This window comes from Hyaena hyaena, unplaced genomic scaffold, assembly GCF_003009895.1.
Source record: "Hyaena hyaena isolate Hyena2069 unplaced genomic scaffold, ASM300989v1 scaffold_519, whole genome shotgun sequence".
Classification (NCBI taxonomy): domain Eukaryota; kingdom Metazoa; phylum Chordata; class Mammalia; order Carnivora; family Hyaenidae; genus Hyaena; species Hyaena hyaena.
In genome coordinates, this window is record NW_024081154.1 from 1,163,203 (window position 1) to 1,177,811 (window position 14,609).

Sequence of the window (14,609 nt, forward strand, 5' to 3'; positions counted from 1 at the left end):
TTATTACAATATTGAATAATGGATGTTCTTAACAATGCTCTGGAGGTGAAATGAAAAAGGAAAATTATATTTGATTTCCATTATATAAGGAGGCAGATGTCTATATATATTTTACAAATATACCCATTGACAATCTAATTATGTAGATATCGAGGTGTTTTTTTTTCTTTTAAGTAGGGTTCACTCCCAGCACAGAGCCCACCTTGGGGCTTGAACTAAAACCCCTCAGATCAAGAGTCAGATGGTTAACTGAATGAGTCACCCAGGTGCCCTTGAAGTGTTTTATTATTATTTCAAAAACTAAGAGTTTCATCAAAAATGGTGAAATTTTTCAAAAGATTGGTCCTTAAGGAGGCAATTTTCATTCATCCAGAAATTTAACTTGTGTGGAATGGAAGTCTTCCTTGTAATGCCACATTAGTGGGATGTTACTATTTCCTATATAATAATCATACAGATGCCTTTTCAAATATAAAGCATGATGTAATAAGTACAAACACTACACTAAAACAATATTTTCAGTTAATGGTGTCTAAGTGATTGCAAAACGTTTATTGATTAAGGAAAGGGGGAATCCATTTAGTTGCAAATAATCTTGGGGAGTTGAATATTAAGCTTTAGGATACTTGAGGGCAGATATTAGAGTTTTCAGATTACTATAGGCTTGCTGGTGTTGTATCCTTTTTCCTCTCCTCTCATCTTTCTTTAAGACAAATTTACAAACCAAACCATTGAAAAATGACAAGTCTAATAATTAATTACCATCTGGGGGGCATATTGAACAACCTCCTGTACAGAATGCCAGGAATCTGAAAGAAGTTAGCAGGTGACATATGCCCTAAGAGGGGGTCATGACATAGTTATGACACATAAGAGGTATTATTACAGTGTGTGGGGGGCTGCACATGGGAGGAATGGGTAAGAGTCAGGGAGGGATGTGCGCTTCATCCCATGCAAGAGCCACTGTCGCCACCCCATTGATAGTTGGCTGGCTGACAAGTGTGTCCAGAGGCAGCAGGCAGAGGCATGGCGGTGAGCACGGTGTGTGAAGCATGAGGGGACCCAGGCCAGAGGTCACTAGGAAGGATGGGAGATCTGGGAGTCAAGAGTAACGTTTGTCAGAAAGGTTGGTGAGGGGTTCACCAGCAGAGACTAAAACTAGGGAGATACACAAGGTTGAGGAAAGCAAAGGGATCTGAATAGAAGGTATTGAAATGGAGAATAAACAAGTAATGAATAGTTAAAATGTCAGGGAGTTGTTGAAGTATGTGTAAGGAATATCACAATGAGGCTATAGTTTCATCTCTTGAGTTGGGGAAAAGCTGTCTTCACTTTTTTTGTTACACAACATGGTTCCTTTGTGAAGGAGGGTGTGTTGTTATTCCAGGTTCACGGGTGAGGAAACTGGGCAGTGAACCCAAGCCTCTTCAGTCATATTAAAATCAGAAGCTGAGTTAGGACTGGAATTCACTGCCCTGCAGCTTTTTGCTAACAGGTGAGCCTTGATCGGTAATTTTCCAGTGCTAAAAATCTCTTCTTTCCTAGAAAAAGCTTTTGTTGGGGTGACTGGGTGGCTCAGTCGGTTGAGCGTCCGACTTCAGCTCAGGTCATGATCTCACAGTTTGTGGATTCAAGCCCCGTGTCTAGTTCTGTGCTGACAGCTCAGAGCCTGGAGCCTGCTTCTGATTCTGTGTCTCCCTCTCTCTCTGTCCCTCCCACGCTCACACTCTGTAGCTCAGAAATAAATAAATGTTAAAACAATTTTTAAAAAAAAAAAGAAAAAGTTTTTGTTTCTAATAAATGTATCATGTTTTAATAGGCAGTGGGGTTTTGGGGACAGGGGAGCTTGTACAAACATATCCAGTAAAAGTCCACAGCAATATTAGCTTAAGAAGTGGCCCGAATTTAGGTGATTTTGCTTGTTTAGAGAACTAGGTTTTTGATGCCTTTACATTGAGACATCAATTCAGTAGTACTGATTCTATATTAACCATTAGGTATGTGCTGGACTAATGATTTTTATCTAAATGAATATCTATTCGTCTATTTTTTTAGGCAATGAAGCAAGGGCTTTTTCATGTATCTTTGAACCTTCAGTGGAAATTGCAGAAAAACACTAAAATGTAAGATTATTGAGATTGTTGTTTAAAGCTTTTCGAAAAAATAACTTGATTAATAGAAAATGTGTCCCTGTAACATATTATTTTTTACCTGAAAGTTTGTTTATTTGGTAGTTGAATTTTAAAACCCTAGTTACTTCTAGTTAGTTACAAACAAAACAGTTCAAGGCACTTGCAGTATTCTAGAATGTTCTGCAAACAAGTAGAGTTTAGGATTTGTACTAACAACTAGATACCAAGGTGAAATGGGCTAATCCCTTCTTCCTATCTCACCTCCTACGGTAAGGAGTTCTTGTAGAAAAAATCACCTGGATGCTTCATGAAGGATCCTATTCGTTCTCAAGTAAAGGGCAGAATGAAACCATGAAAATCAGGACTCTGAAGGAATGTTTCTCAATATATGGTGACCCATGTGTCATCAATCAGGGTGTTCTGAGATGTGTGACTGAAGTGAGTACTCCTGGGCCTTGGGAGAAAAGTTTGGGACCGTGCAAGTTAAACAAGCTCACCAGGTGATTCTGTGCATGTTAGGTTTCAGAATCACTACACCTGAAGAGGAAACACCTGACTTTTGTTGAGGTCAATTCTTTCGGACATAGTCTTTTCTAGACGCTTTATCGTGTATGCAATATCTCTTTTTTTAAATTCCTTTTTAACATTTTTCATTTTTGAGAAAGACAGAGAGGGAGCAGAGGAAAAGCAGAGAGAGAGAGGGAGACGCAGAATCAGAGGCAGGCTCCAGGCTCTGAGCTGTCAGCACAGAACTAGACACGGGGCTCACTTGCAAACCGCGAGATCATGACCTGAGCCGAAGTCAGATACTCAAACGAGTGAGCCACCGAGGCTCCCTGTATCCATATTCTTTGAGTGAGAAATGGTTCACTGAATTTTTTTAACACTTCCTGAAAAACAGATTCATGTGCATTCATAGAGTTCCTTTTCAAGAAATGAAAATACATTCCGGGCTGGGTACAGCGACCAGAGCAGCAGAGGTGGCGAGGGGCCGTTCCACTGGGATATATGTCTGCGGGAGAGCGGCTCAGTGGAGAAAGTGCTGCAAGTCGAGTTTCATGTGAATTTTAAACCTTTTTACATTGGATAAGTTAGAAATCACCACATTCATTTTATTAGGACACCTGAGGGCACATGACCTAGGAATGTGCATCCCAAGATAATACTACCTCCAGAGAACTCTACCTGTAGGAGAAATTTAAGATTTCATCAACCACTTTGGCTAGGATATTCTGATCCATCTCATCTTAGCCAGAGGATGGCTTATAAATCATCTATGAGGAGCAGAAGATGTGTGCAAACTCCCTCAAGAACAAGAAGGGCTACCTCAAGAAACAAGCCAAAGTACACATGGTGGAGAGTCCCAAATACCACTATGAGTAGGGAAATAAAATAGCCAAAGTCTCAACAAGAGAGACCAAGAGACACCATTCAAGAACGCTTCCTGAGCAGACAGGCCCTGGACAGTCAAAGACCCTTCTTTAATACAGCAGAACTCACAGGTGCAGAGTGCATAACAAGTTTTTAAAACTAAGAAGAGACAGAAAGCTAGCCAAAATGATGAAACAGAAGAAAACTCCTCTAAAGAAAATCCAGGAGGAAACGACATCTAAAGAACTGCTCAAAACAGATAAAAGCAACATAACTGAACAAGAATTTACAACAATAGTCATAAAATTAATCGTTGGGCTTGAAAAAGGCATGGAAGACATCAGAGAAACTATTGCTACAAAGACTATGAGCTTAAAAATAGTTGTGATTAATTTAAAAATGCTAAAAATGAGATGCATAATAAAATGGAGGAGTCAAGTGCACGGATTGAAGAGGCAGAGAGGAGAATAGGTAAATTAGAAGACACAATTATAGAAAAAGAGGAAGCCAAGAAAAGGAGAGCTAAACTGATCCAGGAACACAAAACAAGAGTTCGAGGATGAGTGATACAATGAAATGGAACAATATCCATATCATAGGAATTCCAGAAGAGGAAGAGAGAGGGAAAGGCGCTGAAGGAGTCCTTGAACAAATTATAGCTGAGAAGTTCCCCAATCGGGGGAAGGAAACAGACATTGAAATCCAAGAGGCACAGAGAACTCCCTTCAGACTTAACTTGAATCGATCTTCTGCACGACATATCATAGTGAAACTGGCATAATATAAGGACAAAGAGAGAATTCTGAAAGCAGCTAGGGATAAAAGGGCCCTAACATACAAAAGGAGACCTATTAGAGTAGTTACAGGCCTATCTACTGAAACTTGGCAGGCCAGAAAGAAATGGCAGGAAATCTTCAATGTGATGAACAGAAAAAATACACAGCCAAGAATCCTCTCTCCAGCAAGCCTGTCATTCAGAATAGAAGGAGAGATAAAAGTCTTACCAAATAAACAAAAATTGAAAGAATTAATCAACACTAAACCAGCCCTACAAGAAATCCTGAGGGGGACTCTCTGAGGGAAATGTTGCAAGGAACTCAAGGTACCAGAGACACCACCACAAGCATGAATCCTACAAAGAACAAAATGACTTTAAACCCATATTTTTCAATAATAACACTGAATGTAAATGACTAAATGCTCAAATCAAAAGACATAGGGTAGCAGAATAGATAAAAAGCCAAAATCTATTTGCTGTCTACAAGAGACTCATTTTAGAACTGAGGACACCTTCAGATTGAAAGTAAGGGAATGGAGAAATATATATCATGTTATGTGAAGTCAAAAGAAAGCTGGAGTAGCTATACTTATATCTGACAAACTGGACTTTAAAGTAAAGGCAGTAACAAGGGATAAAAAAAAAGGCATTATATAATAATTACAGCGTCTATCCATCTGGAAGAGCTAACAATTATAAATGTCTACGAACTGAATATGGGAGCACCCAAATACATAAAACAATCACAAACAGAAAAATCTTATGGATAAGAATGTGCTAATAGTAGGGGACTTTACTATTCCACTTACAGCAATGGAGAGATCAGCTACACAGAAAATCACTGAAGAAACAAAGGACTTGAATGACACATTGGATCAGATGGATTTGACAGATATATTTAGAACTCTACATCCTGAAGCCATGGAATTCACTTTCTTCTCAAGTTCCCATGGCACATTCTCCAAGATAGATCACATACTGGGTCATAAAGCAGCCCTCAATAAATATAAAAGAATTGAGATCATACCATACACACTTTCAGAGCACAATGCTATGAAACTTGAAATCAGCCACAGGAAGAAGTCTGGAAAACCTTTAAAAACATGGAGGTTAAAGAACACCCTACTAAAGAAAAAATGGGCCAATCAGGCAATTAGAGAAGACATTTAAAAATATATGGAAACAAATGAAAATACAACAACCCAAACTCTATGGGATGCAGCAAAGACAGTCCTAAGAGGAAAGTACATTGCACTCCAGGCCTATTTCATGAAATTAGAAAAAGCACAGCTACAAAATCTAACAGCACACCTAAAGGAACAGAAGGAGAGCAACAAGAGCACCAGAAACCCAGGAGGAGAAGAGAAATAATAAAAATCAGAGCAGAAATAAACAATATAGAAGCCATAAGAATAGTTGAAAACATCAATGAAACCAAGAGTTGGTTTTTTGAAAAAATGAACAAAATTCAAAAACCTCTAACCAGGCTTCTCAAAAAGAAAAGAGAGAGTACCCAGATAGACAAAATCATGAATGAAAATGGATTTATTACAACCAGACCCTCATAAATACAAGCAAATATCAAGGAATACTCTGAAAAATTATATGCCAACAAACTGGACAAGTTATAAGAAGTGGACAAATTCCTAAACACACACTCACTACCAAAATTCACACGAGAGGAGACAGAACATCTGAACAGACCCATAACTAGTGAAGAAATTGAATCACTTATCAAAAATCTCCCAACAAATAAGAGCCCTGGGCCAGATGAATTCCCTGGGGAATTCTACCAGACATTTAAAAACAGAGTTAATACCCATTCTTTCAAGCTATTCCAAAAAATAGAAATCAAAGGAAAACTTCTGGACTCATTCTATGAAGCCAGCATCACTTTGATTCCCAAGCCAGAAAGAGAACCAGCAAAAAAAGAGAACTATAGACCAATATCCTTGAGGAATACTGATGCAAAAATCCTCAACCAGATATTGCAAATTTAATCCAACAGCACATAAAAAGAATTATCCACCAAGATCAAGTGGGATTCATTCCTGGGTTACAGGGCTGGTTCAATATTCACAAATCAATCGATGTGATGCATCACATTAACAAAAGAGAAGATAAAAACCATGTGTTCCTGTCGATAGATGCAGAAAAATCATTTGACAAAATACAGCACTGCTTCTTAATAAAGACCCTCGAGAAAGTCAAGATAGAAGGAAATTACTGAAACACCATAAAAGCCATCTATGAGAAGCCCTCAGCTAACATCATCCTCAACGGGGAAAAACTGAGAGCTTTCCCCCTGAGATCAGGAACACGACAGGGATGTCCACTCTCACCACTGTGGTTTAACATAGTGCTGGAAGTCCTAGCATCAGCCATCAGACAACAAAAGGAAATAAAACATCAGAATTGGCAAAGAATTCAAACTTTTACTTTCCACAGACGACATGATACTCTGCATAGAAAACCCGACAGACTCTGCCAGAAGCCTACTAGAACTGATCCACAAATTCAGTAAAGTTGCAGGATACAAAATCTGCATACCGAATTCAGTTGCATTTTTATACACCAATAATAAAGCAACAGAAAGAGAAATTAAGAAACTGATCCCATTCACAATTAGACAAAAAACCATAAAACACCTAGGAATAAGCCTAACCAAAGATATGAGAGATCTGTATGATGAAAACTATAGAAAACTTATGAAGGAAATTGAAGAAGACACAAAGAAATGGAAAAACATTCCATGCTCATGGATCGGAAGAATAAATATTGTTAAAATATCATTGCTACCTAAAGCAATCTACACAATCAATGCAATCCCAATCAAAATTGCACCAGCATTCTTCTCAAAGCTAGAGCAAACTATCCTAAAATTTGTATGGAACCACAAAAGATCCCGAGTAGCCAAAGTAATATTGAAGAAGAAAAGCAAAACAGAAGGCATTACAATCCCAGACTTTAGTCTCTACTACAAAGCTGTAATCATCAAGACACTATGGTATTGGCACAAAAACAGACACATAAACCAATGGACTAGAATAGAGAACTCAGAATTGGACCCACAAATGTATGGCCAACTAATCTTTGACAGAGCGGGAAAGAGTATCCAATGGAAAAAAAGACAGCCTCTTTAACAGAGAACTGGACAGCAACATGCAGAAGAATGAAACTAGATCACTGTCTCACACCATACACAAAAATAAACTCAAAATGGATAAAGGACCTGAATGTGAGACAGGAAACCATCAAAACCCTAGAGGAGAAAGCAGGAAACAGCCTCCTTGACCTCCACCGCAGCAATTTCTTACTTGACACATCCCCAAAGGCAAGGGAATCAAGAGCAAAAATGAACTATTGGGGCCTCAGCAAGATTAAAACCTTCTGCACGGCAAAGGAAACAATCAATAAAACTAATAGGCAACCAACAGAATGGGAAAAGATAGTTGCAAATGACATATCAGATAAAGGGCTAGTATCCAAAATCTATAAGAAACTCACCAAACTCCACACCCAAAAAACAAATAATCCAGTGAAGAAATGGGCAGAAGACATGAACAGACACTTCTCCAAAGAGGACATCCAGATGGCCAACAGACACATGAAATGATGCTCAGTGTCCCTCATCATCCAGGAAATGCAGATCAAAACCACACTGAGATACCACCTCACGCCGGTCAGAGTGGCTAAAATGAACAAATCAGGAGACTCTAGATGCTGGCGAGGATGTGGAGAAATGGGCACCCTCCTACACTGTTGCTGGGAATGTAAACTGGTGCAGCCACTTTGGAAAACAGTGTGGAGTTCCTCAAAAAATTAACAATAGAACTCCCCTATGACCCAGCAATAGCACTGCTAGGAATTTACCCAAGGGATGGATACAAGAATGCTGATGCATAGGAGCACATGTACCCCAATGTTCATAGCAGCACTCTCAACAATAGCCAAATCATACAAAGAGCCTAAGTGTCCATCAACGGATGAATGGATCCAGAAGATGTGGTTTATCTATGCAATGGAATGCCACATGGCAATGAGAAAGAATGAAATCTGGCCATGTGTAGCAACATGGATGGACCTTGAGGGTGTTACGCTGAGCGAAATAAGTCAGGCAGAGAAGGACAGATACCATATGTTTGCACGTATAGGTGGAACTTAATGAAGGACCATGGGGGAGGAGAAGGGGAAGAATTGTTAGAGAGAGGGAGGGAGGCAAACCATGAGAGACTCGTGAATACTGAGAACAAACTGAGGGCTGATGGGGTGTGGGGAGAGGTAGGGGGGTGATGGGCATGGAGGAGGGCACTTGTTGGGATGAGTACTGGGCGTTATATGGAAACCAACTTGACAATAAACTAGTTAAGGAAGAAAAAGAAAATACATCTGGGAGGATAAGGGGTTCTCACCTATGTTCACATAGAGGGTAAATCCTACTGATCTGAAACCAAAGCAAGATATACAAATGGAATACAAAAAAAGCTATAAAACTAATAAAAATTCAAATTGGCAACGTTGATGTGAGACAGCTGGTGCTGTTTGCTGAAACTAAATCTTACATGTTAGGTTTATAGCAGAAAGATATAGCTTCGGGTCCAGCTCTATTTTTGCTTAAAGTAATATGACTGTAGACAAGGCTTCATTTGCCAAATCAGAATAATTAGAATTCATACTTAGCCTAACTTTTTAGCAAGCAGTCCATCTTTCAGACACCCACAGTCCTCTAGATCAGGGACTTTTCTTTTTCTTGTAAAAGGCCAGATAGTATATCCTATAGGTTTAATAAGGCTCAGAGACAAAATTGAGATACACACTTATATAATAAGAAAATGTCTTGCCACACAAATAGTGATACTAATCATAAGCATGTGATTTTAATAGGAAATATTAATTACTTGAGTCATTTATAGAATTCTATTATATTCTTTCCTTGATATATGCCTTTTAGCATGTTACTGTAGATTAATCGGTTCAATTGAAAGTTCAGTTTAAGTTAGATGGATTTTGCACAATTAGATGGATTTTGAAATATGAGACTACTTTTGCATGTGAAGTGCGGTCCAAAAAATACTTCTGGTACTGTAGGGTGAGCTTGGAAAATATATTCTCTGCGAATTCATGTGGGATGGAGATTTAACTTCTTGTTTTAATTTTCGACAACATAGGAAGTAAAAACAGCATCTTGATATTACTTGTGATTCAAACAACATTAGTTGTCATCAAAATGACTTTACTGCAGTGTAAATTTTGCATATAAGCTCAGATTTGCCTTATAGTTTTAGGTTCAATACATTAAGAAACATCAACTCTGCAGCAAAAGCTAACTTCCAAAGTCACTCACTGTTAACTAACAGTGATTGAAGAAAGTCCTCATTCAGAGAAATTTCAATCTTGATCCTGGGCTGAAAATAATCTCAATATAATTTCATCAATGCTAAAACATCATACTGCCCTGTGGTAGGGCAATTAAGGATTTGCTTCTATCCATGACAAAATTTTTGGTGCTGAATATACTAAGTCCATGAGAGTAGAAGTTCACTATTGACACTACCAATTCAGTAACACAGAATATCAAGTATGTTTCTCAGAAGTACCTGCTCATACGAGTGCCTGGGTGGCTCAGTCAGCTAAGTGGCCGAACTTGATTTGGGCTCAGGTCATGATATCATGGTTTGTAAGACTGAGCCCTACATCAGGCTCTGCACAAAGACTGCTTGGGGTTCTCTCTCCCTCTCTCTCTGCCGCTCCCCCACTTGCACATGTGCTCTCTCTCTCTCAAAATAAATAAATATTAAAAATAAGTACCTGCTGATAAATAATACAATGAATCTTAAAATTCATTAAATTCATAAAATTAAAACACCTTAAAATTTCAAAATCTGTAAATTCATCCAACTAAGCACTTTTCTTCTCCACATACATTTTTGTCACCATCAGTTATAGCACGTCTTAGCAGATTCCACTTCAGGTTGTACTAGATAAGTGTTTTCTCATTGTTTTTGAAAATATTCTCAATTGTTTCATACAGACCATTCATAGAGGTGACGCTCAGTGACTTTAGATCTGGCATTGACTCTTTGGAAGAACAACAACTGAACATTATGTTGATTTACCAAAAGCTAAGGAAAAACCCTTGAAGTCACTTGGTTTCTTTTTAAATGGACTATTGATATTGCCTCCAATGTCCTAAACTCTTTGAGTCACTTTTTTCCCCCAAAGTTAATAGTCTTAAGTCAGTTTATTTTCTCTGGACACGTTTCTTTGGCTTGGAATCAAATAGGACTTAATTAACGCCACTGGTCAATGACTCATTTTATCTAACAAATGAACTATTTGGAAACTTACTTTGGTTGCAGCTTCATTTCAAAAACTTTTGTGAAAAAAATTATACCTTAATGAAGTATTCCTTCTCCTACGTTACACTGAAAAGTGACAAGTGTTTTCCCATAAGTTGGGAATATTGTTATGGTTGCTTAGTCCTAAGTAATACTGACAGATACTATAGTTTTAGCACAGTGACAACGTCACTTCATAATAAAAAACACAGTTCTTTATCATCCAATTGATGACAGAATAATCCATACTCCATTATGTTTTACAAGTATAATATTTGAAGTTTACTTTTCTCCCATTTTTGTCTGGACATGATGCGTATGTACTGGTCATAAAATATTTATAGGCCCCTCTCCCCTGGTGCTCCAGCCTGACTTCCCTCCTGGACCCAACCCGCAGAAAGGCTGCTCAGAGAAGGCAGAGAGGGGTGGGTGTGCAGATCTGCGTGGGCACAGATGAGAACTTCCATGCTTCCCCCAGCTCCACGAGGAAGCTGGATCTGGCCTTCTTCAGGTTCCCAAGGGGTCCTGCCAGATGGCAGAAGCGGGTGGAGAATTGTAGGGAGCAGACTTTGAAGATCAAATACCTGATCAACTAAATAAACATTATCCATTATGAGCCAAACACTTTGAGACCTCTATTAACTGTGGAACTAGTCCTTAGGGGACAGTTATTGGAGATAATGTAATACCAACAATATTTGTTTGATCCTACCAGTCATTTGACCAATCCACATAGTAGACACAAAAAACTAATAAAAGAAATGAGTGAAGATGAAATCAGGAAACTGAAACAGAAAAAAAATTTTCTGATAAAAATTCTGAAGAGGAACAAAAATAAAGAAATAAATGAAAGCAAAGCTCAGGATCCCAGTGTAGAAGGAGGTGAAGAACAGGATGAAGATATTTTTCATTAGATATTTTCGTTCAGCCCTTGAAAAGAAAGAAAGCAAAGGACTCTTAAAATCTTTATTTGAAATTTTGATTCTTCAAAAAAATCTTTTAGTTTATTTATTTTGAGAGAGAGAGAGAACAAGCAGGTGAGGGGCAGAGAGAGAGAGAGGGAGAGAGAGAGAATCTTAAGCAGGCTCTGCACTCAAACTCAAACTGATATGGGGCTCAAACTCAGGAACCGTGAGATCATGACCTGAGCTGAAGCAAGACTCGGATGCTTAACCTATTGAGCCACTCAGGTGCTCCTGAAATTTTGATTCTTATAGGAAGACAAGGCATGCCTCTGGATGGGCATGAAACTGATGAACTCCCAGAGGGTCTCTTTGTTCAAGCACTGCTGGAGTGCGGTATCGGTTCTGGTGAAGAGATTGAGAAAACACTGAGACAACAGCAGTTAATATATTGTTCTGCTCAAGAGAACAGCAGAGGCAGATGCTATAGATCTGTGAGAACTGCATTCTGGAGGAAACCCTCACGGAAGTGAGAGGCTCCCACTTCTTTTCTATCATCACTGATGCCATAATGGCCATAGCAGGGGAAGAATATTTACCTGTGTTGATGAATCTCATAACCTGAGAGAGGAATTTGTAGGCTTCTTGCCTTATGAAGTTGATGCAGGAATTTTGAAATTTCAAACTGTGATAACGGAGAAGTAGGGATTAAACTGGAGTATTGTCGTGGCCAGGCTTACATTGTGTCCAGTGCAGTTGCTTCCAAAATGAAAACTGTTCCTTCTAGACTTTCAGAGAAATATCTCCAAGCTGTCTATACACTTTGGTCCTCCTGTGCCTTAAATACATGGTTGGCAAAATCAGTGCCTGTTGTTGGAGTGTCTGCTGCATTAGGAACAATGGAGGAAGTTTGTTCTTTCTTTCATCGATCTCCACAACTGCTTTTAGAGCTTGAACTGAAGGAAATTTGTCATTCCCAGCGGAAAGGCAGGCATGATGCTTGCAAAATTTTAATGGACCTCCTACAAACAGTTGTTTTATGTTTAGATGGTATAGTGATACAAACATTAGATTTGTATCACTATATAGCTGGTAAATATATAATTGGTAACAGGTTTTAATTTCCTCATTACCATTATTGTTCCAAAAAATGGTCTTTTACAAGAGCTTTTGGGAAATATCTCCAGGGACAAACCTCTGATGTCTTCTTTGCAGCCAGTAGTTTGATTGCAGTGCTACATTCATTGAATGAAATGATAGAAAATATTGAAGTTTATCATGAATTTTGGCTCAAAAAGCCATAAATTTGGCAACCAAGCTTGAAATTCAGCTGAAACTCCCTGGAGAATTCCTCAGAGCCCAGCAAGGTAACCTGGAATCTCAGCAAACCTCCAAGAGTCACTATAAAGAAACTCCAGTGTTCCAACAGTGGAACACATTATTCAGGAACTGAAAGATACATTCTCAGAACAGCACCTCAGAGCTTTTAAATGCTTACCCCTGGTACTCTTTGTCATGGAGCAGCCCAAATTTAATACACTGGAGGGGCACCATGCTGACATGTTCAGAAGTGACTTGCCTAATTATTACACACTCTCTCCTGAGCGGCATTGTTGGAGAATCAAGTGGAAACAAAGAGGGAAAGACATAGAGCTTCCATTCACCATTTATGAAACCCTGCACCTGTAAGTCATCAAGTTTTTCCTAATATTTATGCATTGCTGTAAGTACTGTGTATTCTTCCTGTGATGAAGGTTGAGAATGAAAGCTATGAACATGGATAAAAGTGCCTCAAAGCATACCTGAAGAACACTTTGACAGACCAAAAGTCAAGTAATTTGGATTTATGCAATGTAAATTTTGATATAAAACATGATCTGGATGTAATGGTGGACACATATATCAAACTCTATAACTAAGAGCTTCCTACAAGTAACTCAGAAACCACTGAAAATATCTAATATGCCTTTATTTAGTTTTTTTAATGTTTTATTTATTTCTAGGAGAGAGAGACAGCGTGAGCAAAGGAGGGTCAGAGAGAGAGGGAGTCACAGGCTGAAACAGGCTCCAGGCTCTGAGCTGGCAGTCAGCACAGAGCCCGACGCGGGGCTCGAACCCACGAACCGCGAGATCATGACCTAAGTGAAAGTCGGACGCTTAACCGACTAAGCCACCCAGGCGCCCCTAATATGCCTTTAAAGTAAGCTTTCTCTGGGGCATCTAGGGGGGTTAGTCAGTTAAGTATCTGACTTTGGCTCAGGTCATGTACTCACAGTTTGTGGGTCCCAGCCCCGCATCAGGCTTGTGCTGACAGCTCAGAGCCTGGAACCTGCTTCCGACTCTGTGTCTCCTTCTCTCTTTGCCCTTCCCCCATTCATGCTCCATCATTCTCCATCTCAAAAATGAATAAACATTAAAAAAGAAAGTTAAAAAAATAAAGTAAGTTTTCTTTTAGGTTTGTTATTTGGAAAAATCTGTAAGAAATGTGAAAACATCTTATGGAAAAGCTGTCAGGTATATATGGCCACTTAATCACTGAATATCTTTTCTTAAAATATTTTTTAATGTTTACTTATTTTCAGAGAGAGAGAATGTGAAAAGAAGAGGGGCAGAGAGAGGGAGAGACAGAGAGAACCTCAAGCAGAGTCTGCACTGTCAGTGTAGAGCCAATGCAGGGTTTGAACCCACAAACCGTGTGAGATTGTGACCTGAGCCACAGGTGCCCCAATCACTGAATATCTTGACCTATCAACTTCTCATTGAGTACATTAGCCATTGATAATCTGCCTATTTAAATGGCCATTGATTGAACTCTTGTGCTTTGGGATATAGCTGTTATTCCAAAAGATAGCATTGAAAGTGCCACATTACACTTCTATGGGATCTGTGCTAATGGCACTTTGGAATTATTTTAGTTAAGTCATTTTAGACATAACATTTTTTTATCATTGGATCCAATTGTTGGTTATTGAGGTATCACTTCTTAGAAGAAATAGATATTGAAGAGCTGTGGGAGGAAGGAATATATTTTATAAAATGTTACAATGAAGTTCATGAGTGACCTTTGAATAGTAGGATGTTAAGTATG

At 38.8% G+C, this 14,609-nt stretch overlaps 1 pseudogene; it reads left to right on the plus strand.

Moving 5' to 3' along the window:
• The first annotated feature begins 1,026 nt into the window (after positions 1-1,026).
• On the plus strand, positions 1,027-13,539 carry LOC120247428 (annotated as a pseudogene).
• The last annotated feature ends 1,070 nt before the right edge of the window (positions 13,540-14,609 follow it).